Genomic DNA, 23,763 nt, shown 5'->3' on the forward strand with positions numbered 1-23,763 from the left:
TTTTGTGTTCGTCCATGGAGACATTTGTGAAGATGACTTGGGTCTGCTAGAGATCGGAAAATTGGCTTGATGGTAAAACATACTGCTTCTGGTAGTGAATGTTGGTGCTTATACTGTTCTCCTGTTACCAGAGCATGGTTGTATTTGCACCAAGATGTTGATCCCGATGGACAGAGTTGATGAAATGGTGAAGAGTCTGTGGAAAGTTTGTGGAAATATATTGCCCAGATGTCTTGCTGCATTTTCTTTTCACTATCTATGTTTCTTCTTATTGCCTGCCCATAATAATTTTGTATGTTGTCAATTTCTTTGTCAGTCAGTCTTCCCCTACCAGAAATGGGTTTACCATCTTCCAATGGCTCTTTCTTGAGTTGTTATCTTAGTTTTCGAAGACGTGTCCCCATTCTCTTCTGCATGTGCCCAATACATTAAAGTTTTTCTGGCACAACATCACCATAGGGCTTAGATTGCACAACACTAAGGAACCCTTTGCTGTCTCCATCCCCCAAGTATTTAGTATATCTAACACCATGAAGAGCCAAAGAACGAGAAAAAATAGCATTTGCTCCTTTCACCTCCATACCGCCACTGCTACCTTTGTAATTCATTTTGCATTCCTCACTTTCTTGGTGTTGTTTCAGTTTCTCTTCATTTGTTTCAATGGTACATTTATGACAGTATTTTGAAAGAATTTCTACGTCTATCACCTTCCCATTATCTACACTGGTGGCAGACACCACACCATTTAGACTTATATGTCCTCTATGCTGCCAGCTCCCATCGATGGCCACAGCAATGTCTGTGCATCCTTCATTATCATTCACAGATTCTTTCACAGCCTTCTTCATAGAGGACAGAGCACAAGTTTTAACCACATCACCAATACACTTATTATAATTTTGAAATCTTGTAGGTCCTTGGGGTAGATTCATTACAGCACACAGACTTTTCCCAGCTGTTTCCCCTTTCCCTATTGTTCTCAGCCCATACACAAATCTCAAATTATGCTCATAACCATTGTCAGTTCTTTTACTAGAATAAAATGAGAGTTTCTTCTTACAACATTTACATTCAAACACTAAATAACTTGCTAGTCCTAGTCTTGCATCAGAGTTTTCATAACAAAGTATTTCATCACAAGCATTACAATATTTACATTTCATAAAACTAGAAATAGCAGCTGACAACAGTTCAGTATCCACTATCACATTCCCATTTGTAATTTTTGCATCACTTGTCTCTTCTATTTCACTTGTTGGGGTTTCATTCTGTCTTGTATCATCACTAACAAGCTTTTTCCGTGATGCACTACAATTATTTACAGAGCTGAATTGTGAATTTGGAGTGGAACTACCTGGTGTTTCTAACCTAACCTCATCACTGTTCTCATTAATTTCAATAACTGCACTATTTACAATATTACTAGTATTATCTACATTATTTACAACATTATTTACATCACTTTTTTTCTTCCTTCCTCACCCTTCTTTTCTTTTCAAGAAAATTTTCCCAGGGCGAGGCATTTTTCTTCCCTTACAAGAAAAACACACAACATTAACGATAAACTGGCGGGAAACAGCTGAAAGGAGCATGGTGAAACAGACTGAGCAACAAAACAACACAAAATTTCTTTCTAAAACCCCAGGAAACAGGAAAAGTAATGCTATAGAGATGAAGAACTTGAAGGGGGCGTGGAATGTCATGCAGAGGGAATTTAAATTGCCCTTTAAAATGCTTTTAGGCCTATTTTCAGACAAAAATACATAACATCTTGATAAAACGGACCCTAAACTATCAGAAAAAAAAAAAAAAAAATCAATGATTTTGACCCTAACTCTCCTACAGTCTCCCCTTAACTGTTTTACATCAGAAGCACTGAACAAATCCTATGTATTTTTTATTTTATTGGGTTATTTTACGACGCTGTATCAACATCTAGGTCATTTAGCGTCTGAATGAAATGAAGGTGATAATGCCAGTGAAATGAGTCTGGGGTCCAGCACTGAAAGTTACCCAGCATTTGCTCGTATTGGGTTGAGGGAAAACCCCAGAAAAAACCTCAACCAAGTAACTTGCCCCGACCGGGATTCGAACCTGGGCCACCTGGTTTCACGGCCAGACGCACTGACCGTTACTCCACAGGTGTGGACAATCCTATGTACTTTAAGGTATTATTATCCCTTACTTCTCCGAATTTAGTCCAAGCAGAGCTAATAACTGCTTTCCCTTTTTTTTCCACTACTCTGACTCTGCTGATTTAACTTTATTTTTGGCATATACTTTTGACATCGTGTCTTGTAATCTCTTACCATCAACAGAGACGGTGTCCGAGCCTCTGCTTGAGATCGACGTCGATACTATTGAATCATCTTCAACATTCGCTTTGATGAAACGTACTGATTAGAGTAGTCTACATTCACCTACTGCTTACTGCTACCGGAAGATCACTCATGAACACCGAGCGCTCATCCTCAGACCCGATCGCTCGTTGTGTTGCTTTACTTCGTGATTTATCGGATATATTCGTAGATGATCGTTATTCATTCTGTCAATGTCTTCCTGGACTGATAACGATATCCCGCGCTCGCTCTGATGCAGCTCTCCGATGTAAACACATATCCCTTCATAATGATCTGATATATGTGATGAAGAGGATTGAGAAAATGCATTAAATTTAATTGGAATTGGGTTGTAACAAAGGGCTGCCATATGCCGCGGATTTCGTGGACAGTCCATGGCTTTTTAGTGTAAGGAGAAGTCTGGGCCTAAAAGACGGATGTCCACGATTTTGAATGAAGTCGGACAGAAATCTGGAAAAATGCAGTAATTTGTAAGATAGTGTTCAAATGATACTCAAATGGATGCAAGATAATACATCTTACGAACTCGGTAAGAGCCTTCTGTCTGACTAGGTGATAAAATTTAATTTTTTCCTACTGCACAACAAAGAGGAAATTTCTAAAAATGTTGTTTCACACGAAATCTCGGTAAATTTTTGTCGCAGTTGGTATTTCTGTGGTGCAGTACTTAGAACTGCTGCAAATTGTAGAATTGTTATTTCTCTCTACGTGGATATAATGCCAAAGTTCAAAGATCATTTTTTTTGCTGAATGATCAGTGGATACAAGAAAGAAACAAATTATCACTTAAGTTAGTAAACACATCTGCAGATAGAGTACAATATGATAAATGTAAATTGCAGTTAGTTTCACAAACTCATCCACAAACGAATAAAGTTCCTTTCTTCTCTTCACATTTCTGAGAAGTATGAGAGGTTCTGTGATGGTGATATACAGACATGAATGGTGTGGTGCTAAAATAAATGGTAATAATGTAAATTGCATGCCAAATAATGTGCTAGATAAGGTAAAGTGTATTACTGAAGTGGCCAGTCTCATCCACATTAAGTAAACAAGTGATATTAAAGTACTCGTGTCTATGAGAAATAGATGATATATACAAGTTTCTTATAAATTCGTACGTTTTTTCCTGTCGATCAAATTGACTTGTGTATCATGTATTGGTTTCTTTGTTTCTTCATTATGGCAACCCTAATTTTAACAAGTTTCTATTGCTATTAGAATTATGACATTCGTAATGAGAAATAAGATCAATTAGTATTATTTTCATTTAAAACGCCCCTGTATTTGACTGAATGGTATTTAGAGTGCAAGTTCCCTATGAGCTTGAAATTTCGAAGATAGTAATTTATCGTAATATTAAAATTAAATACCAGTCCTAGGGAAAATGTCTGATTTCAGTAAACGCATAATTATATCCCTTGTTTTTACATCTTGATCCCTTGTTTTGTTGTTGTTTAGTCAACTGTCCGAAGACAGGTCACAAGTGATATCAAGTCACCACCTATAAAGCAACTAAGCCAGGAGATAATGGGTAGGGTGGCTAATTATATCCTTTAATTGTTGTATTTTTTGTTTTAGAAAGTTGTTCATTAGCTGTTTATTTCCAGAATTCATCAAATTGTTGAAGGATAAATTTTACATAATGGGATCCTACTTTTACACAAGTAGAATCTAATTTATGAGATTTATATCTTGAAATATTGTTCCTCTCCAATAAAGTGTTGCTATGAGACTGTATTGCATTGTACAATATTGTTAGTGGCACTTGAAACCTGGTGTTCAAATAATATGATGTCAGTGAACACAGAAAAAACAAACTTTCAACTCTTCTCATTAAGAAAGAAACCAGTGAAAATAAATCTAAACTATAGAGATGATAAGTTACAAAGATCTGAAAATGCAAAATACCTGGGTATACATTTCGACAATAAGCTCACATAGAGAAATCACATTGAACAGATCAGCACAAAGGCAACAAATCATTTTAAATTACTAAAAAGACTGGCAGGAACGAAATGGAGTAGCTCAAGGAGTACACTCAACACAACCTACAACACATACATAAAGCCTATCTTAATGTACTGTGGTGAAGCACTAATAACCTCATCAACCACAAATAAACAGATATTAGAACGCACTCAAAACCAAGCTTTACGTCTCATCATTGGTGCAATTAAAACTACTCCAATTGAAGCCATGCAAATAATCACATCTAATAAACCAGTTGTAACAGATCTTGAAACACAAGCCCTTTTAACCTATGAAATATTAAGAAGGCTTCCAAATTGGGATAAATGGAGTAAATACAAAGATTCTAAATTTACATTGAGGACCCAAAATGGATACATACAAGAAGTAGAAAAGCTTAAGCAAATTCTAGAAATACCAAGTGAAAAGGAAAACTTGATGTCTCGATATAATCCACTTAATAACTTCAAAGTAGATTGCTGCCTTGATCTTGATGAAGTCTTCAACAAAAAAGATATAAATCCAGAAATAGCAAAAGCCATTCCCCTACAAACAATTAATAGAAAATATCCACAAAAGAACTAGTTGTACATTTACACTGATGGGTCTCTCATGGATCAAAATGAAGGAGCTGGAGCAGGAGCTACTTGCCAATACTTTTCTCTTTATAAAAATGTTGGCAAGTACACAACAAATTCTGATGGCGAAGTTGAAGCCATTTATACATCACTTCAAAATGTATTTGTTTGGCTAAACCAGTGCAAAAACATAGTCATCCTGTCTGACTCCAAAGCTGCAATCCAGTCCATCAGCTCAACTACATCCCCTAAAATGGAAAAAGTAAAATAAATTCATTGCATGGTAAAACAAATTCAAATGCTAAATAAAAAAAGTGGTCTTCCAATGGATCCTGGCCCACTGTGGACTGAACGGTAATGAGAAAGCTGATATGTTAGCAAAGAAAGGAACTAAAATCAACTTAAAAACAAATTTCAAGTTCCCATATGAATCAATAAAGCGAGTCATAAAAAGAATAAGTTACAGCGAACAGCAGTGGCGGCTCGTGGGTATTGAATTAAGGGGGGCTGCGTACAAAAATAAACCAAGCAATTTATTTTATTTAAAGATTAGTTCCATGCACCTTGTCTTATAGGTTGCAAACTTTTGAATCATCTTCTTATTAAAATCCGGTATGTTGTTTAACATAATCTTTACAATGGAAAACAGAGCTAATGCGGTCACTTCTCTCATCATATTTCTAAGATAGGAGTTTACTCTCTTCAAACACGAAAAGCAACGTTCTGGTTCGGAAGTTGTCATTGGTATGGCGATAGCTATGCGTAGTAGTTTCACACAACTTGTGAAAATGAGACCTGCAAGTTCTCAGATAGAAGAAACTGCAAGAGCTTGACTGCGTCACTGAGATTTCTGAATTCTTGTCTCTGATACAACACAGTGAGTTCCGTTTTTAGTTTGTCTTTATCGAACATTGGAAAAAGCTTCACACATACATTTAGGTCATTTTCAGGAAATGAGCTTTTGTAGCATTCAAATTTTTCTTGACATAGAAGAGAAGATAATATCAGATGATCTATGAACTGGAATCGGGTGTTAGCTTGTGTGATAATGAGGTTATACACTTCCTTGTCTGCCGCAACCCTTGTCTGAATCCCTTCGACCTTACGACGCTTTTTAGGGTTTTCATTTTCACAGATCTCGCTGCTCAACTGTGCACTGTTCCGTGCTTGCCTCATTTATTGTGATGTTGTTAGATGTTTCAAATTCCATTATGATTTGAAAACACTCTAGCAATGGCTCCTTCTCATGAACAACATTTACTGTTCTTATTTTAAAACTCCATCTTATTGCCCCAGCTGATGGAATTGTCTTTGAAACACATTAATCTAGTACAGACTGTGTGGAGATCGAGAGAAGAAAGCAGGGATACTGGATACATTAGCAAAAAATATGCGAGCTTAGTAGGCTATTTTGTTTAGCGGCTCTTTCCATTATGAGATTCAACTGATGGGCACTTAATTTCACATTTCTCCTGAATTTTTAAGGTACTTAACTGAATAGACTGTAAATATTGTACAGAATTAAACATTGTTGCACTTGTTATACTCACAACATTGAAGAAAATGTATTTAAAACTGCGCGCTACTGACAAGCTGCTGCAAATGTTGCAGCGCCTGAAAACTCTGGATTCGTGGGAAGGGGCAGCAGGGGGAGGGGTAAAACTAACGCGCAAAGCATCCGAGACGAGACTGGCAGCTCCAGGGGAGGAAGTGGCTTCACCCATAGTCCTTGTCTCTGGCAGCACTAGGGGAGGAAGTGACGTCACAAACAATTGAGTACATGTCAATGAGAGCGAAATTTTAAAAAAATTCGAGCCGCTAAATAGAGATTGTATAATAAATGTATTTCACAACATAAAACGAGACAAGAGCCACAAATGTCTGGGGGTGCTGCAGCTCCGCAGCCCCTCTTCGAAAGGCGCCCCTGGCGAACAGGCAAAACATCAAAATTCAAAATGGAAAGAATCATTCAAAGATCCAAAACTAATTCCTGATCTACCTCGAAAATCTGCCGTGGCCATGTTTAGATTGATTACTGGTCATGATTGCCTCAGTAAACACCTCCATCGTATTGGAGTACTGAATTCACCTAAATGCTTACTGTGCACCAGAGAAGAGGACATGGAGATGAAGCACCTGGCTAATTGTGAAACTCTTAGGACATTTGTGGACCTTCCATCAAAATATTGGGAAGCAAGAAGGATGATGACTTCATTGTTAAATCCAGAGCATTAGACACACACACACACACACACACACACACACACACACACACACAATATTATTGGAAACATAACTTTTCGGCTTGGTATTACTGCCTTGTGTTGAATTCTTCTGATTTTTAATTTCTATCAGAGCTAGATGAGATTTTGTTTTGAAGTATTTGAGAATATGTTGAGGAATCGACATTTTCAGACCAATGTTTGACCTCATAAAATGGTATATTATGTTAAATCATTATGTTTCAGGAAATCGGAATAGGCCTACATTTTGTCATCAGAATTATGGTTTTTCTTTCTGTTTGCAATTACTTGGTTTCAATTAGTAGATCTACAATAATCATATTCCCTGTCGGACAGCTTGTAAATTAATATTTTTTGTCAATTATTTTTTTAACCTTTAACATATTTACTGAATAGAGTAGGGAATAGAGTGTAAAGCAGCAAGACTTAATAAAACAATACACATCTCTATTTTTCGGCTTTAGTGTTGCTGCCATCTAGCATAAAAAGATTCTATTAATACGAAAACTGTAACACCACTGCCACCTGGCGAATGAAATTCTAACTATTTACTAAGTGGAAGCTTTTGATAGGTTAGACTCTAGACGCAAGTTGTGCGACATAGTTGCCTAAGCAACAAACAAACAAACCTGGCATATGAAGAGTCAGACCTGGAGTTCATTCACAACATGTTTGAAGATAACAGTGATGCTGACAAAGATTATCAACCCAATGATGGTGATCTGACTTCATCAGGTAAGTTATTTTTGTAATAAGTATATTTTTAATGGATGATTTCTTATTTTTAATTGTATTTTTTGCAAAGTTTATATAATGTGACGCTTAGGCAAGTGTGTCTCTTACATTTTTTCAAAACCCATAAGAAATGCAGAGGGTTGGGCACTATTTTTGGTGGATATTTTCGTTTATATTTTCAATTAATATTTTATAATGTAAGCAAGTTTAGCTGTATTTGCATGCGTATGAAACAATTAAAGGTAGTGTTTTACGAAATCAAATCTATTAAAATCCCTTGATGAGGTTGGTTAGGCAAGCTTAGTGCTAAGTACGAATAATTGTTGTTGTTTGGCTAAAATTTACAGCTTATGTCACCACATGTACCATTTTATTTTGTCATTTTTGATGACTATGGAGTTCGGAATGGTATGCCTTCTCAATCATATCAGCAATTTTCTCCCACAGACAACCAAAGTTCTTACAATCTGTAGTGACAGCTGTGGAGGGCAGAATCGTAATATTAAAACATCTCTCTTCTTATCTTATGCATTGCAAAACCAGCCAACCCTTTGAAGTGCTCAATCAAAAATGTTTCATTCCTGGCCACAGTTTTGATATCTGTGACATAGACTTTGGAGTCATCAAGAGGTCTAAATGCTATCACAAAGAAGTATATGTTCCTGAAAAGTGGGAAAGAGTAATAGCTGATGCGAAGAAAAGAAATCCAAAATTTCAGGTCATCGTATGACTAGCGAACTATTCTATAGTTGAGATACTTTAGAAAATGAAATAACAAACAGAAAGATATCAGAAAATAAACAAAAAGTGGAATGGCTCAAGATTCGATGGTTACAGTTTCGTAAAGATGAACCCAAGAAACTTTTCTACAAAACATACAGTGTGTCTGACTGCATAGATTTTGATGTGGTCGATATAGCACGGAAAGGGATCTGAGGGCGCCCATTGCGAAACTTTTCTCAGAAATTGAACCTCCTGCATCCCAGAGGTCGGCCAATCACGAAAGAGAAGAAGAAAGATTAATGTCACTACTCAAATATATCCCTCCAATTTACCACCATTATTACCGAAATCTGAAAGTAGAAGGAGAAGGTTTCAACAATCCAGACATGGAAGCAACTGACGGGGATAATGAATAAAGAGTTCCATATTTTTCTTTGTGTTCCAAAGATTTATAGTTCGTAACTTTGTTAATTAGTCCAATAAATCGGTCATCATACCACTGACCTGCAATGATTTTAATGTCTTATACTTTTGAATCTAACTTGCATATCCCACTTACTTGGGTTTCAAATTTTTTTTACGAGGGCAAAACTTGCCTAACATTGCCTGTTTGGGCTTGAAATATAATTTGTTTTAGGGCTGAACTTGCCTATCATTCGTTTTACAGTTAACACATTTCTGGGTTAATGATATTTTTCAACTTACTTTTTTACATGGACTAGATTACGGTAAAAGAGAAATAATTTTCTTTTGACATGTGATTATTTAAAAAAAAATGACGTCCAAATTTAGACTTGAATAACTCTTTTCAGTGTAATTGTGGTTTAGGCAAGTCTGGTACTGAGCCACTCAATTATTGTTAAATTTAACTTGTGTTAGGTGATTAGCATAAGTATTAAATGTTGTATATCTGTATATATTGTATTGTTATAAATTACAGAACAACTATTTTAATTACTTATTAACATATTTATTATGAGGCTTATAATTTATTGTGTCAATTTCTCCAGGAATTTTTGAGACAAGCATAAATAACAAAAAGTATGAAGATTCACCTAGTTAATACTGCTTCATCCATGATTTTAAACATGTGAGTGCATTCACATGCTCCGAATTAAGTGCCGCTCTATGTTTAGTAACAATGTTTCCTGCATCACTAAACACGAAAAAACTTTTTTTCTGTCCAGCACTTCTCCATGATCGTTTAATTTAAATCCTAACATTTCACCAAGTTTACCTCTCAAATTCTCATATGACATAATGGAGTTTACACTTTTCACAAACCACAGAAAACTGATTTTTTTTTTTTTTCTTTATCAAACTAAACACACAACCTTCATATACCAACCCAGTACAGAAACTGCAACTGTAAAAGTACAGCAGTCGAAATAGAAGACTGGCCCCTGTTGTAATCGAATTACCAGATTTTAAAAAGAGAAGAAGGTAGTTACGCTCTCACTTGCACACAGTACAGACATGGCTATTTTGAAATGGATGAGGGAGACGAAGCCCAGAAAAGTATGTATGTCATATGCTAGGAAGATGAGCTGACAACAAGGTGGAAGTTTTCTTGGAAAACCATAAAACTTAATAAGGGTTTCGCATTGTGTTTCAACTTTCAGTAGAGGTAGACTAGGTCACTGTCCTCATATTTCCATCTCTTTCTGAAGTGTTTGTGCAAAAAATTTTCCCTACGCTACCTGCTTTGCAATAAAAAAATAACAATATTATTGTGCTTTTTAAGTAAGCAATTTCCGAGAGAGGAATATCGATTAAATATTTTTGATTGATTAATCTTACAACAGAGATTGATCAATTAATCGATTAGATTAATCGATTAAATCCCACAACACTAGTTTTAAGCCCATATACCGACCGAACAATGAACAAATGCATTTGCTGACTGAATTCGGAACATGTGGACGGTACAGCGAAGGTAAACCAGTCATTTGTTTTGCTTCGTATGTGATTCATTGCTTGTCAGTACATCAAAAGAAATTGGTATTCGCTGTGGATGGGATTTGTCACTTTTTCATAGTTTGTTGTAGCAGCAGACCACAATGGTTAATATACCTAATTTCACAAACCAGTACTAGTATATCAAAACTGGAATGGATTGAAGAAGATGTCATAAACAAAGGGCCATATTTACGCATGGACCAACATGAGCCATGGCACTGGATGGCAAATTTTTGGGATTAGTACCATACTCAAGCTGTGAAAATTTGAGAAATTTTATACACATGTGCATTTATGACAAACATTTTACATTAATTTTTATATATCCGAACAATAGGTATTTTATACTATATGCGAACAGGATGTAATTAATTAACTAATTAATAAAAGGTAGTAAGGTTGTCTGATTATAATATACCAGTCAAGCTTTATTTCACATGTGCGTCACATAATTAAAGCTTGTAAGTTACCGTACTTAATTTTACATGGCAGCAAAATAATACTTGTTCTATGCAAAAATTGGTAACTTATTGATTAAATACCTGAAATTTTATTTTTGTTATTATTATTATCATTATCATTATTATTATTAATATTATTATCAGTTGAAATGAACTAGTACACAAGTTACAGGTTTAAAATGACTGTCTGCAGTTGTTAAATTGTGAAGTTTTAAGTTATTAGTATTATTAAGTTCGGATACGAAAAGAATTGAGGCTGAATATAGAAAACTTAAAATAATTAGAAAAGAAATAAAAAGTGCTTATGTAGTAAGACACACAAAATCGAGTTGTTCAAAATGAAACTGAGATATTCTTTCAAAAACTGATGTGAGTACATCGTCACTGTTATGTGATACATCTTCTAAACTAACAATAAGTACGATAATGAAAGTGAAATGAATGGCAGTATTGATCAGCACCCATGTAATTAAAATAATGACTGATGAGTATGGAAATGAAATAAGTAAAATTAGATCCAGCATTCTGAGCAATAAATGAAGTAACTAGAGACTATTTCACCAGTCAAGGAGTGAAATAATAGGCCCCTCTAGAAGATTTCAGATCCAACAAAAAGCAGGGCGATGATCGCTGAATGTACTGTAATACAATACTGACATTTAAAGTTATATTTAATTTTATTTCTTTTGTATTAGTTTCCCTTTTTTACTAATTAATTCCATTTGAGTATTGATTATTCGATTCTCTGTTTTAATTTTGACTAATTTTCATAATAAGTTATTTATGTCGAGGGGGCAACATTTCTTTAGTTGTCTGAGGTGGCAAAAATTTTAAATACAGTCCCGCATCAACCTTATTGAATTATGTCGGGACCAGGAAATTTTTGGAAAAATCATGGAACTCAGCTGTTTGGAAACTTTGAATAAATACATAAAACTTTTATACGAATCCTCTGTTGCCAGATATTGAAGTGTTAGTGCTAATCTTTCATGAACAGGTATTGCTTCTCACCAGTCTGTCTTTCTTGCAAAGTGTTAGCCTATTTTGCATAGTAACATTTCAAAGTCTGTTGCTGAAATTCGACAAAAGTTTTAAAACTATCCCACTGAATTTAATGTAAGTAATTAAACAAGTCAATGCTTGTATTCTATACCAATTGCGACTTTTGTACAGTGGAATCTGTCACAATCACCCTTTATTTTTCAACTTTATTTTTTGTTAGACAGCCCATAATAACTGCTGCACTTACTATAATAAATCGTCTACCATTATTGCGAATAACCAGCAAACACGAATGTTCCCTGACCATTTGCTGATTATTTGTATGTTGCTCCAAACAGTGAAAGTTCGCTTCATCACTTGTTCATTGTTCGTTCCCTATGTGTGTACGCACCTTTATTGCTGTCACTAATGAGGTTCAGACCTGTCTTCGGACAGTTGATAAACAAACAAATAAAGTAAAATATTGATGTTTGCATTAAGGAACGCACTCGGGACAATTCTAAAGAGGCAGAAAGCTTCCATGAACAGTTCAATACTCGCAGTGCAGAATATGTGGAAGAAACCTTGTCACCTCACTTTGGTGACATATTGAAGTTTGTGAAGGAAGGTGAAGTGCTGGTTGACAAGGGACAAGCAGATGAACTGAAAAATCATGAAAGTGAGTATCTTTGTTGGATATCATTTAATTTTGTTACTGCCACTATAGATATTAGATACTTCCAACATGTTGTTATGGCTGGTTCTACCGGTCATCAGTTTTGTTATGATCAATTCTGACACCAAAATTATTGTGGCTCTGCTTGTATAATCAGAAAGGTAATGGTCGAGCTATTATCTTAGATTGATACTGCGTTTACAAGACAGGATCTTATAAAGTACCTGACAGTGGCACTGTCGTCAACTCTTTTGAAACTCATTCTCGGAAGTCTTATTTAATAACATGCAAAATTATGATAAACAATCATGCGAGTCATACAAACTCTTCATAAGTTGATCTGGAGCTGTCGAGATTTCCTAGCACGAATCTGTTGACCACTGATGATGGGTCCTTTAACAAATTCCAACTTTTCTTCCTCTCGATGGATAAAATTGCTAGATTACAAAGCCTTGTGCTTGACATGGCTGTCCTGGTGTAAGTTTTTATTTGTCATGATGCAGAAAAATTCCTTTCTGCGGATGCAGTTGTGATGGGACAGATCAGTGGGCCTATAATTTGTAAAACTTGGAGTAGTTCCTGGAATGCCAAACCCATGCTTATGTTCTGTAGTTTAGAATATAGGTCACACATATGTTTTGATTTAATATTCACAGGGAACACTGTTTCTCTAGAAGTTCCATGTTTATGTTTAACACACAATTTGAAGATCCATACAAGTCAGCCAGTTCTGGCAGCGTCTTGAAGTTCATGAAATCAGAAGACTTTGGATCACAAATTGATACTGCTTCGCAGAGAACAGAATTTTCTTCAAACCATCTTTTCATTTCTGATATGACATTATCAAGTATATTATATAAACTTGCTCTCAGCAAAATCTTATCTTGTTGTTCTGAATCGGAACTCTTCAGCGTAGCGTCACCATCATCAGTAACGAAATAATCTCTTACCAGAGACTGAGGTGATCAATTTAATTTAATTAGGTATGGTTTATTTAACGACACTCACAACTGCAGAGGTTATATCAGCATCGCCGGTGTGCCGGAATTTTGTCCCGCAGGAGTTCTTTTACATGCCAGTAAATCTACTGACATGAGCCTGTGGCATTTGAGGTGATCAATGATTTCTTTTTTCTTGTGCAGAGACACTGATTCCGAAAACTTCTGTCATACAAACAGCACTAGAATAAAATTCTTCGAATTTTTCTTTCGTTTCGGAGCTTTGAAAAGTTTTCTATCATTGCCTTAATGAGGGACGAACATTTACTAATATCCATTTTTGAAGACTGAGGTGCTTCCGATAATGAATTTGCAAGAGCAAGAACATGGTCTAAATAAACCAAATAAAATAAGGTGTCATTGAACGCATTTTTGACTTATCTTAATTATTGCTCTGGATCCATGGTTTATTTTTGATGTTGAGTGTTTTCTGTAAAAAAAAAAAATTAAAAATTCACAAATTTTTTTGGGCCCAGGCCCACCCGTTGGCTGCGCCACTGACGACAATTTCATTACTTTTCCACTGTTGAGTAAGAATGCAATGATTATTTTTTGCACTAAAGTAAACAAGGTCTTATTTGCAGCTTGCTTCATGGACATTCTTTCAGGCTTATGTTAGTTGTTCCAGATGTTGTCTTAAAATTAAGTCATAAGTGAAATGGAGATATCAGAAATAACAGAGATTATAGCTATGCAGAATGCTAGTACAAAGAAAATAATATTTTTTGATGTACTTCTAACTCATCGAAAAGAATACAGATCATGAGTCAAATAAATTATAGAAGACGCTTGTTTAAGTGTAGAGGATTGAGATGTTCTCAGAATATTTTACTTATAGAAAGGAGTAGATTAATGAGCGAATGAAATCTAATGGCTTCCTGTGCTACATAGAATGCTCACCTGACAGGACTTATCATTGTAAATACTATGAGGTCCTACAAGAAATATTAATTGATTTTTTTAAATTAGTACAGCATAAGTTTTGGGTATTTCAGAAGTGACGCATGTATTTGCGATAAATTTAGAACCAATATATCTCAACTTGAATTAGAAATAAACAACGATAAAGATGCAACTCAGATACACAATTTGAATAGGCAAAAACAACAGCGACTCAAAATGAACTACATAAGAGGAAAAGAGATACTTTGTATGAGGTAAAGTGTTCTGAATGTTTGGATACCTTTCAAATCCAGAAAGTCTATGATTAAGGAAGCAATTTCTATGGATTACCGGAAGAATCTTTCAATTCCTAAACTTTCTACAAGTGAAGCATATTACTCCAGGCAACTATAGTCTTTTCGTGCTAAGTCCATACACTTTCTACTGGAAATCTGTATTTTGTACACATGATGAAATGGTTTCGAACAAAGCGCATGATGAAGTATGCTTAATGTTGTGGTATTCCTGTTTTGAAATTTTGCCTGACTATGCGTGAATTCAATATGTTCTGTGAATCCTGCTGATGACAGAATAACAAATTTTATTGTGATTCGATTTTTCCATTTCTTAGTGCATATAGTGAAGAAATTTTGTTTGTTGGCAACATTTCCAAAAAGAGGCCATTCGTACCTCAAGTGCAATAATAAATGTAGAATTTATAAACCCGAAGATAAGATATGAGTTTTCTGATGACTAAACGACATTTCATACAAGTTGAGAGGATGCGAAGGCATTTCTTTCCCTTCTACTTTTCTTGAGTCCGTCAGTAACAGACCGGTCGCTGTTACCTCTTATATCTGCACCCCCCCCCCCCCCCCAAGAAAATAAAATATTAAAGTACATAAGTGACACAGAGTTTGACAATTACATGGTTGAGTATATTTTAATACCGTTCTTACAATTAATAATAAATTAAATTAAGGGATGTTAGTTTGTATTATGAAGTCAGGGGGGAGTAACACAGCCCAGATTGTTCCTTTGTGCATGCTGTAGAGTAGCAACTAGCGGTGGAGAAAACATTTATCTTCTGCTGTCAGTAGCTTTTTAATGTGCCAGTTGATATAAACAACAGTAAAATGAAATACAAACGCTTAGTATAGATTACCGGTAAAGATTTTCAATAATAAGAATTTTCACTATGTTCAAAGTCAATTAGTCGAACATTAGTAAGATAGACAGTAGCATCTTCCCCTTCGCAGATGGTAAAGAGTGTGAGTAGAGGGGAAAGCCTATCAACTAAACTGAAACGGGGATTAGTGACATGAGATTGCTAATCCTAGGAAGGAACCTGAACCATTCTTCATAGTTTACTGCAAGATAGAAGAAGTATTTTAGTCCATGGCTGTGGAGTAACGGTCAGCATGTCTGGCCGCAAAATCAGGTGTTCTGGGTTCGAATCCTGGTCGGGGAAAGTTACCTGGTTGAGATTTTTTCCGGGGTTTTCCCTCAACCCAATATAAGCAAATGCTGGGCCCTGGACTCATTTCACTGGCATTATCACCTTCATTTCATTCAGACGCTACATTACCTGAGATGTTGATACAGCGTCGTAACATAACTCAATAAAAAAAAAGGAAGTATTTTATGGATGGGGAGAATTTCTGAATAGCTACTGCAAAAAGAAAGCCCTTTCGCCTAGAGGTCCATGCAATCTACAATGTAAAATAAGATACCGTACTAAAAATGTGTTCCTGATTATCATCAAGCGGACGATATGAAAGCTATATAGTGAGTTTCTATTTTATTTGTCAAAATTATTTTATCTTTAATTTTATTTATCGCATTTTAATTTAAAATGCTATTAAACATCCAAATTAGTCTATAATAGTCATTTTCTAACATTATTTTAATTATATTTCAAGCCACTGGAAAGAAATCAGAAGAAGAACAATGCAAAAGAGTTGAAAATCTTCAACTGCTTTATATGATAACATATTTCAAGTCCCGCACTGTGACGTCGTGGTCTCAGACGTTCTGCCTAAGACTCGCATTATGGAATGCGTGCTGGTTTGAGTCCTCATGGGGAAAGAAATTTTCTCATGAAATTTCGGCCAGTGTATGGGACCGGTGCCCACCCAGCATCATGATGCACTTGGGGAGCTACGATAGATAGCGAAATCCAGTTGTGAAAGCGAGCTATAATGGCTGGGGGATCATCGTGCTAACCACACGGTACCTCCATTCTGATCGGATGATCGTCCACCTCTGTTTCGGCATGTGAACGTGAGGCCAGCAACTGGCTGGTCGGTCTGGGCCCTTTGTGAGCTGTAGCTCCAAGGATTATTAGATTTGAAAACTGCAACATTCAATGACTTTCAAATAAAGATGCAGTTCTGCAGTCCTGCAGTACAAGACCAATGAAAGGAAAACGAGAATTATATTTTGAAATTATATATAAAACGATCAAAAGCAAATTAAATGTCTGAGGTAGAAGTGGTGTATCACTATAATGCACACTGTATCCCATGTATCTCGAAGTTTCGTATTTGGATCTTGATCGTTCTTATTTTGGAAGTTTACACATTGTTTGTTTATATTGCATTTTCCATTGTTGCCATCCAAATTTAGAACAAAATGGCATTGTATAATTAATAAGAAATAATCGTTCTTTACATTCCACCACATCAATTCCTATTAAATACACATATAAGTACTAAAACTTTAAAATTCGTTTTCTCGAAACTTTCTCAAATGGACCTTGATCGTTATTCCTGTGTACCCTTCAATTGTTAACAGAAAATGAGAGAATTGAAATTCCGATGATAGGATTTGGTGACACAAAGCATAGACCTATACAACAAGAGGTATGCCACCTATTTCTGAATTCTCTCATTTTTCCTGATGAGTGATGACTGGAACTTGAGAGCTCAAAATTTAGTAAACATAGCCAGTCCTAATGACTGTATATTTTGCAAAATGTTCTGAAAGGTTAAAAGTTTATATCTTCTTTCCAGAAAAAGCATTGGCACTTGTTCAGTCTTTCTCTGCGGGATGGAATCGATCTTTGGAGGAGTTGAATCGAGAGATCCTGTCTTCATTTCCCAATTTGGTGGCTGGTTCCTCACTTCTGCAGTTGGCTCTCACTGTTTCCAAAAATTATTAACACCAAATGCTCGTGCGCAGCTGACGAATGTTCATCACATCAAGGTGGAGCTAAAGAAATACAAGACAAATTTCTGAAGATATATTATGGCCTGCTGTGATAGGTAAATAAGGGAATAGTTTGATGAAGAGCTTAATATATTTAAATATTTGTTAGATCTGAATGGTGGGAGAATTGTGTATATATAGTCACTGTTTAATTAATCATATATGAACAGTTAATGTGTTGATATAATTTTTGTTTTAGTGTTTGAATGCTAGATACCCATTCGCAGTAATGTGGTTCAGGTGTTATTTATGAATTATTTACAAAAATGTGAACAAGATTTAAAATTGGAATCATATCATAGTTGAGCATTGTTCTCAAATCACGTGCGACAATCATGCTGCTTTTGTGGTGCTTCAGTTTGTGGAAGTTGTACCAGTTAGTGTCTGCAATGTTTGAACATGAGAGAGACAACAAGATATTAAAAATTTTTGCCTTATTTCATATGAAAAGTTAATCGCAAGATCTGTGCTAAAATGCTTAAGCGGTTAAAACATGAATGGGTGGGAGGGGAGAACAGAGAATATTTTTTTAACAAGATGGAACAAACACGACAGCCTCCTCCTGCAGAGCAAACATTGGCAAATATCGAACTTTGTTGTACTTGACAAACTTGAACCAAACATAGCGCCTGTAATGCACAATGCTAATACCAACTGTATTAAATGAATGTAGTGTAGCAAGTTTTTAACAACATATACAGGATGTAAAAAAAAAGTTACAAGCCTCGGTAGTAGGTAGATGAGTACCATGTGATCATATTTTGTTAAATAAACCCATGTCCAGAAACACTTTGTTTACATGCTAGCATCTCTGAAATGTGGAGGAAGACATAGGCAGTACGGATCACAAAAACTAGGAAAGAAGTTGAAAAGACAATTGAAATAGTGTAAGTAAACATTATTTTAATCAACCACAGAAGATGCTCCAAATGGTTGCCACCAACTTCGATACATTTTGTGCATTGCCTGGTTATGTCATGACGAATTCTTGGAAATATTCTTGGCATATCTCGGATGACTCCAGCTGCTACCTGAATTCGTGCCACAAGATCTTGTTGTGTCTCCATGGGAGTCTCGTACACCAGGGTTTTCATGTACAAAGAAATCCAATGGTGTCAGGTCAGGTGAGCGAGGGGGCCAGGCTATTGGGCATGGGTCTCTGGACATGGGTGCAATTTCAATTTCAATTGTCTTTTTTACTGTACTTCTTTCCTAGTTTTTGTGATCTGTACTGCCTATATTCTCTTCCACATTTCAGAGACGCTAGCATGTAAACAAAGTGTTTCCGGACATGAGTTTATTAACAAAATATGATCACGTAGTATGCACCTACCTACCACCGAGCCTTGTAGCATATATTTTTTTACACCCAGTATAGTGGAGGGGTATAAGTTCATATATCCTAGTCCGTAAAATTTTAAATGAAGGAACAGCATGACTACTGAGCATGTACAGCTTATGAGTGAGAGGTGTTTTGTCTGAATCTGTGGCAGAGAGCCTGTGTGAAGTCGCCATTTCAAGATGTATGACGTAAGACACTTATCTCTTTTCTTCTCTGTAACTTGTCTCAGGTCGGTTCTACAACAATTGTCCTAATAAATGTTTTTGTTCCTAATAAGATTACTTACTTACTTACAAATGGCTTTTAAGGAACCCGAAGGTTCATTGCCGCCCTCACATAAGCCCGCCATCGGTCCCTATCCTGTGCAAGATTAATCCAGTCTCTGTCATCATATCCCACCTCCCTCAAATCCATTGTAATATTATCCTCCCATCTACGTCTCCGCCTCCCTAAAGGTCTTTTTCCCTCCGGTCTCCCAACTAACACTCTATATGCATTTCTGGATTCGCCCATAAGTTACGTGCTACATTCCCTGCCCATCTCAAACGTCTGGATTTAATGTTCCTAATTATGTCAGGTGAAGAATACAATGCGTGTAGTTCTGCGTTGTGTAACTTTCTCCATTCTCCTGTAACTTCATCCCGCTTAGCCCCAAATATTTTCCTAAGCACCTTATTCTTAAACACCCTTAACCTATGTTCCTCTCTCAGAGTGAGAGTCCAAGTTTCACAACCATACAGAACAACCGGTAATATAACTGTTTTATAAATTCTAACTTTCAGATTTTTGGACAGCAGACTGGATGATAAGAGCTTCTCAACCGAATAATAACATGCATTTCCCATATTTATTCTGCGTTTAATTTCCTCCCGAGTGTCATTTATATTTGTTACTGTTGCTCCAAGATATTTGAATTTTTCCACCTCTTCGAAGGATAAATCTCCAATTTTTATATTTCCATTTCGTACAATATTCTGGTCACGAGACAAAATCATATACTTTGTCTTTTCGGGATTTACTTCCAAACTGATCGCTTTACTTGCTTCAAGTAAAATTTCCGTGTTTTCCCTAATCGTTTGTGTATTTTCTCCTAACATATAAACGTTATCCGCATAGACAAGCAGCTGATGTAACCCATTCAATTCCAAACCCTGCCTGTTATCCTGAACTTTCCTAATGGCATATTCTAAAGTTAAAAAGTAAAGGTGATAGTGCATCTCCCTGCTTTAGCCCGCATTGAATTGGAAAAACATCAGATAGAAACTGACCTATACGGACTCTGCTGTATGTTTCACTGAGACACATTTTAATTAATCGAACTAGTTTCTTGGGAATACCAAATTCAATAAGAATATCATATAATACTTCCCTCTTAACCAAGTCATATGCCTTTTTGAAATCTATGAATAACTGATGTACTGTACCCTTATACTCCCTTTTTTTCTCCATTATCTGTCGAATACAAAAAATCTGATCAATAGTCGATCTATTACGCCGAAAACCGCACTGATGATCCCCAATAATTTCATCTACGTACGGAGTTGATCTTCTCAAAAGAATATTGGACAAAATTTTGTACGACGTCAACAAAAGTGATATTCCTCGAAAGTTACCACAGTTGGTTTTGTCCCCCTTTTTAAAAATAGGTACAATTATGGACTCCTTCCATTGTTCTGGTACAATTTCCTTTTCCCAAATAGCAAGTACAAGTTTATAAATTTCGCTATATAATGCACTTCCACCCTCTTGTATTAATTCTGCTGGAATTTGATCGATACCTGGAGACTTGTACTTTTTCAGATCTTCTATCGCAATTTCGACTTCTGAAAACGTGGGTTCGGGTATAAATGGCTCAGCAGTTTGTATTTCAATTTCGTCCCGATCATTTCTATTTGGCTTATGTACATTTAGTAGTTGCGCAAAATAGTTTTTTCATCTGTTTAGGATTGATGGAGAGTCTGCAAGCAAGTCACCATTCTCATCCTTGATCACGTTTACCCTTGGCTGATATCCGTTCTTAAATTCCTTTATTCATTCATTCATTATTAGCACTACAGCCCATGAAGGGCCTGGACTTCCTTAATCAGTAGAAACCATTCATCTCTATCTTGAGCCCATTGTCTCCATCTCTTGCATCCAACTCTCCGCAGATCATCCTCCACATCCTGAAGCCACCTCAACCTTGGTCTTCCTCTCTTCCTTAATCCTCCTGGGTATCCATATAATGCCCGTTTAGGTAGTCGGCCTTCTGGCATACGTTCAAGATGTCCCAACCATCTAAGTCTGCCTTTCTTAATGAAGGAAACTATACTCGGTTCTCCATACAGTTCAATTAGTTCTTTATTTGTTCTACTTCTGAACTGACCATTTTCAAAATGGGGACCATATATCTTTCTCAGGACTTTTCTTTCCCAAACTGCTAGCATATTTTCATTATTTATTGTTAAAACCCAAGCTTCGATAGCATATGTAACTACTGGTCTTAGAATAGTTTTATAAATTATTTTCTTTGCAGATCTGGATAATGAACCGAGTTTAAATAGTTTTCCAAGCCCAAACAGGCACCTATTACCGACCATTATTCTTGTCTTTATTTCTGAGGATATATCATTATTGTTTGTAATCATTGTACCTAAATATTTAAAACTTGTACAATTTTCAAAATTATGCTGCTGAAAGACCTCATTGTCCTGCTTCTGTACCTCTCTTCTGGATGTTTTCATATACTTGGTTTTTCTTTCATTTATTTCCAAACCAAGCTTTCTCGCTTCTTCCTCAAATTCTTGTAGTGACCCTGATAGTGCTGCCTTTGTTCTTGCAATTATGGCCACATCATCTGCATATGCTAGATGTTGGGTTAAGCGATTGTATATCGTACCTCCAGGGTTTGTTTTGATGGCTCTAATTGCTTTTTCGAGAGCCAAGTTAAATATGACTGGGGAGAGTGGATCACCTTGTCGTAAACCATTATACACTTAAAACTCTTCCAATAAATCTCTCCCTATTTTCACTTGACATGTAGTACTCTTCCAGGTCATTTTTATTAACCGTATTAACTTTTTAGGTATTCCCAGCCAGTGCATTGCTTCCAAGACTTCTTCTCTTATTATGGTATCATATGCTTGTCTAAAATCAATATATAGATGATGTGGATCTATATCATTTTCATAAAATTTCTCCAAAACCATTCTAAGATAAAAGATGTGGTCAATTGTTGATTTACCAGGTCTAAATCCACTTTGGTATTCTCCAATAATCTTTTCAGGCCATTTCATTAATCTATCATAGATCTCTATTGACAGAATTTTATAAGCTACTGGGAGCAGTGCAATCCCCCTGTACTTGGAACAGTCAAACTTATCCCCCTTTTTGCCCTTTTTGTATATTGGGCACAGAATAGCTTTAGACCACTCACGTGGCATTTCTTCTTTTACCCACACTTCAGAAATCAACTCATGTAGGCTTTCTATAACTCCTTGCCCACCATACTTAAACATTTCTGCTGGGATACTATCACACCCAGGTGACTTTTTGTTTTTCAAGCATTTTGTCGTCACTCCAATTTCTTCTTTAGTTGGTGGTTGAGTTTCTTCATCATTTTCATCATCTTCCAAACTTATCCAGCTCTTTTCATCATTTCTATTTCTCTCCTTATTAAGAGTTTCCTTGAAATGTTCCACCCATCTATCTAATGTCGGCTTTTGACCTACCAAAATGTTTCCCTCCTTGTCTTTTATAGTATTAACTATGCTGTTAAAACCAATCTTTAATTTCAAAATATTGAATTTAGATATTAACTTGTTGCTCTACTCGCTTGGCTACTGATAATCTTTCTCTTAATTCTCCAATCACCAAATAATGGTCAGAATTACAGTCTGCACCCCTGAAAGTTCGAATATCTACTATACTAGTATGTCTCCGTTTATCTATCAAGATGTGATCTAGTTGGTTGTGTTTTATTTCCTTATAAAATTTCCTTGTGTTTTTAGCTTCATAATGGTGTTGTATTTCTGTCAATTTATCTAGTTCATATTGTCTCTTTTTCTTTCTGCATATTTTCTTTGCCATATTCCTCTTCAGTGAATAGTCTTCTGATGTTGCCCTAGTGGTCCTTTGTAACATTTTTATGCGTTCTAGATTTCTTTCTTCTATAGCTTGCTTACAATCCTCATCAAACCACTCATTTTTTACTTCCATCTGTTTCCAACCTAAGATCTCTTTTGCAACAGATTGCAATGAGTCTTTCAAATTCTTCCATTTTTCTTCGATGTCATTTCCACTCTTTTCTTTTATATTATCAGTTATTTTCTTACTAATCTTATCCTTAATTCCTTCTTCCTCTAACTTTCCCATGTTATATGGATTAATTTTATCCTTTATGTTATTTGTTCTTGACATTAACTTCTGTTGGTAAGCTACTCTTACTAAAAAATGATTGGATCCGCACTGTGCTCCTCTGTAGCTTCTAACATCAATTATATCTGTTGCATGTCTCTTGTCCATAATTATGTGGTCGATCTGATTTCTAGTATTTCCGTCTGGGGATATCCAAGTTTCCTTATGTATTTCTCTATGATCAAAGCAAGTGCTGCTTATTACCATACTTCTTGCGGCTGCAAAATCTACCAATCTCATCCCATTTTC

The 23,763-nt window shown here is 35.9% G+C and overlaps 1 long non-coding RNA gene across 1 annotated transcript; it reads left to right on the top strand.

Annotated features, from left to right (window-relative positions):
• The first annotated feature begins 7,555 nt into the window (after positions 1-7,555).
• On the top strand, positions 7,556-22,485 carry LOC138697938 (uncharacterized). The gene is made up of 3 exons (XR_011331631.1): positions 7,556-7,887; positions 12,513-12,690; positions 17,582-22,485. It is a non-coding gene; the product is annotated as an uncharacterized lncRNA (long non-coding RNA).
• Positions 22,486-23,763: the final 1,278 nt, after the last annotated feature.

This window comes from Periplaneta americana, chromosome 4 (assembly GCF_040183065.1).
Source record: "Periplaneta americana isolate PAMFEO1 chromosome 4, P.americana_PAMFEO1_priV1, whole genome shotgun sequence".
Taxonomy (NCBI): domain Eukaryota; kingdom Metazoa; phylum Arthropoda; class Insecta; order Blattodea; family Blattidae; genus Periplaneta; species Periplaneta americana.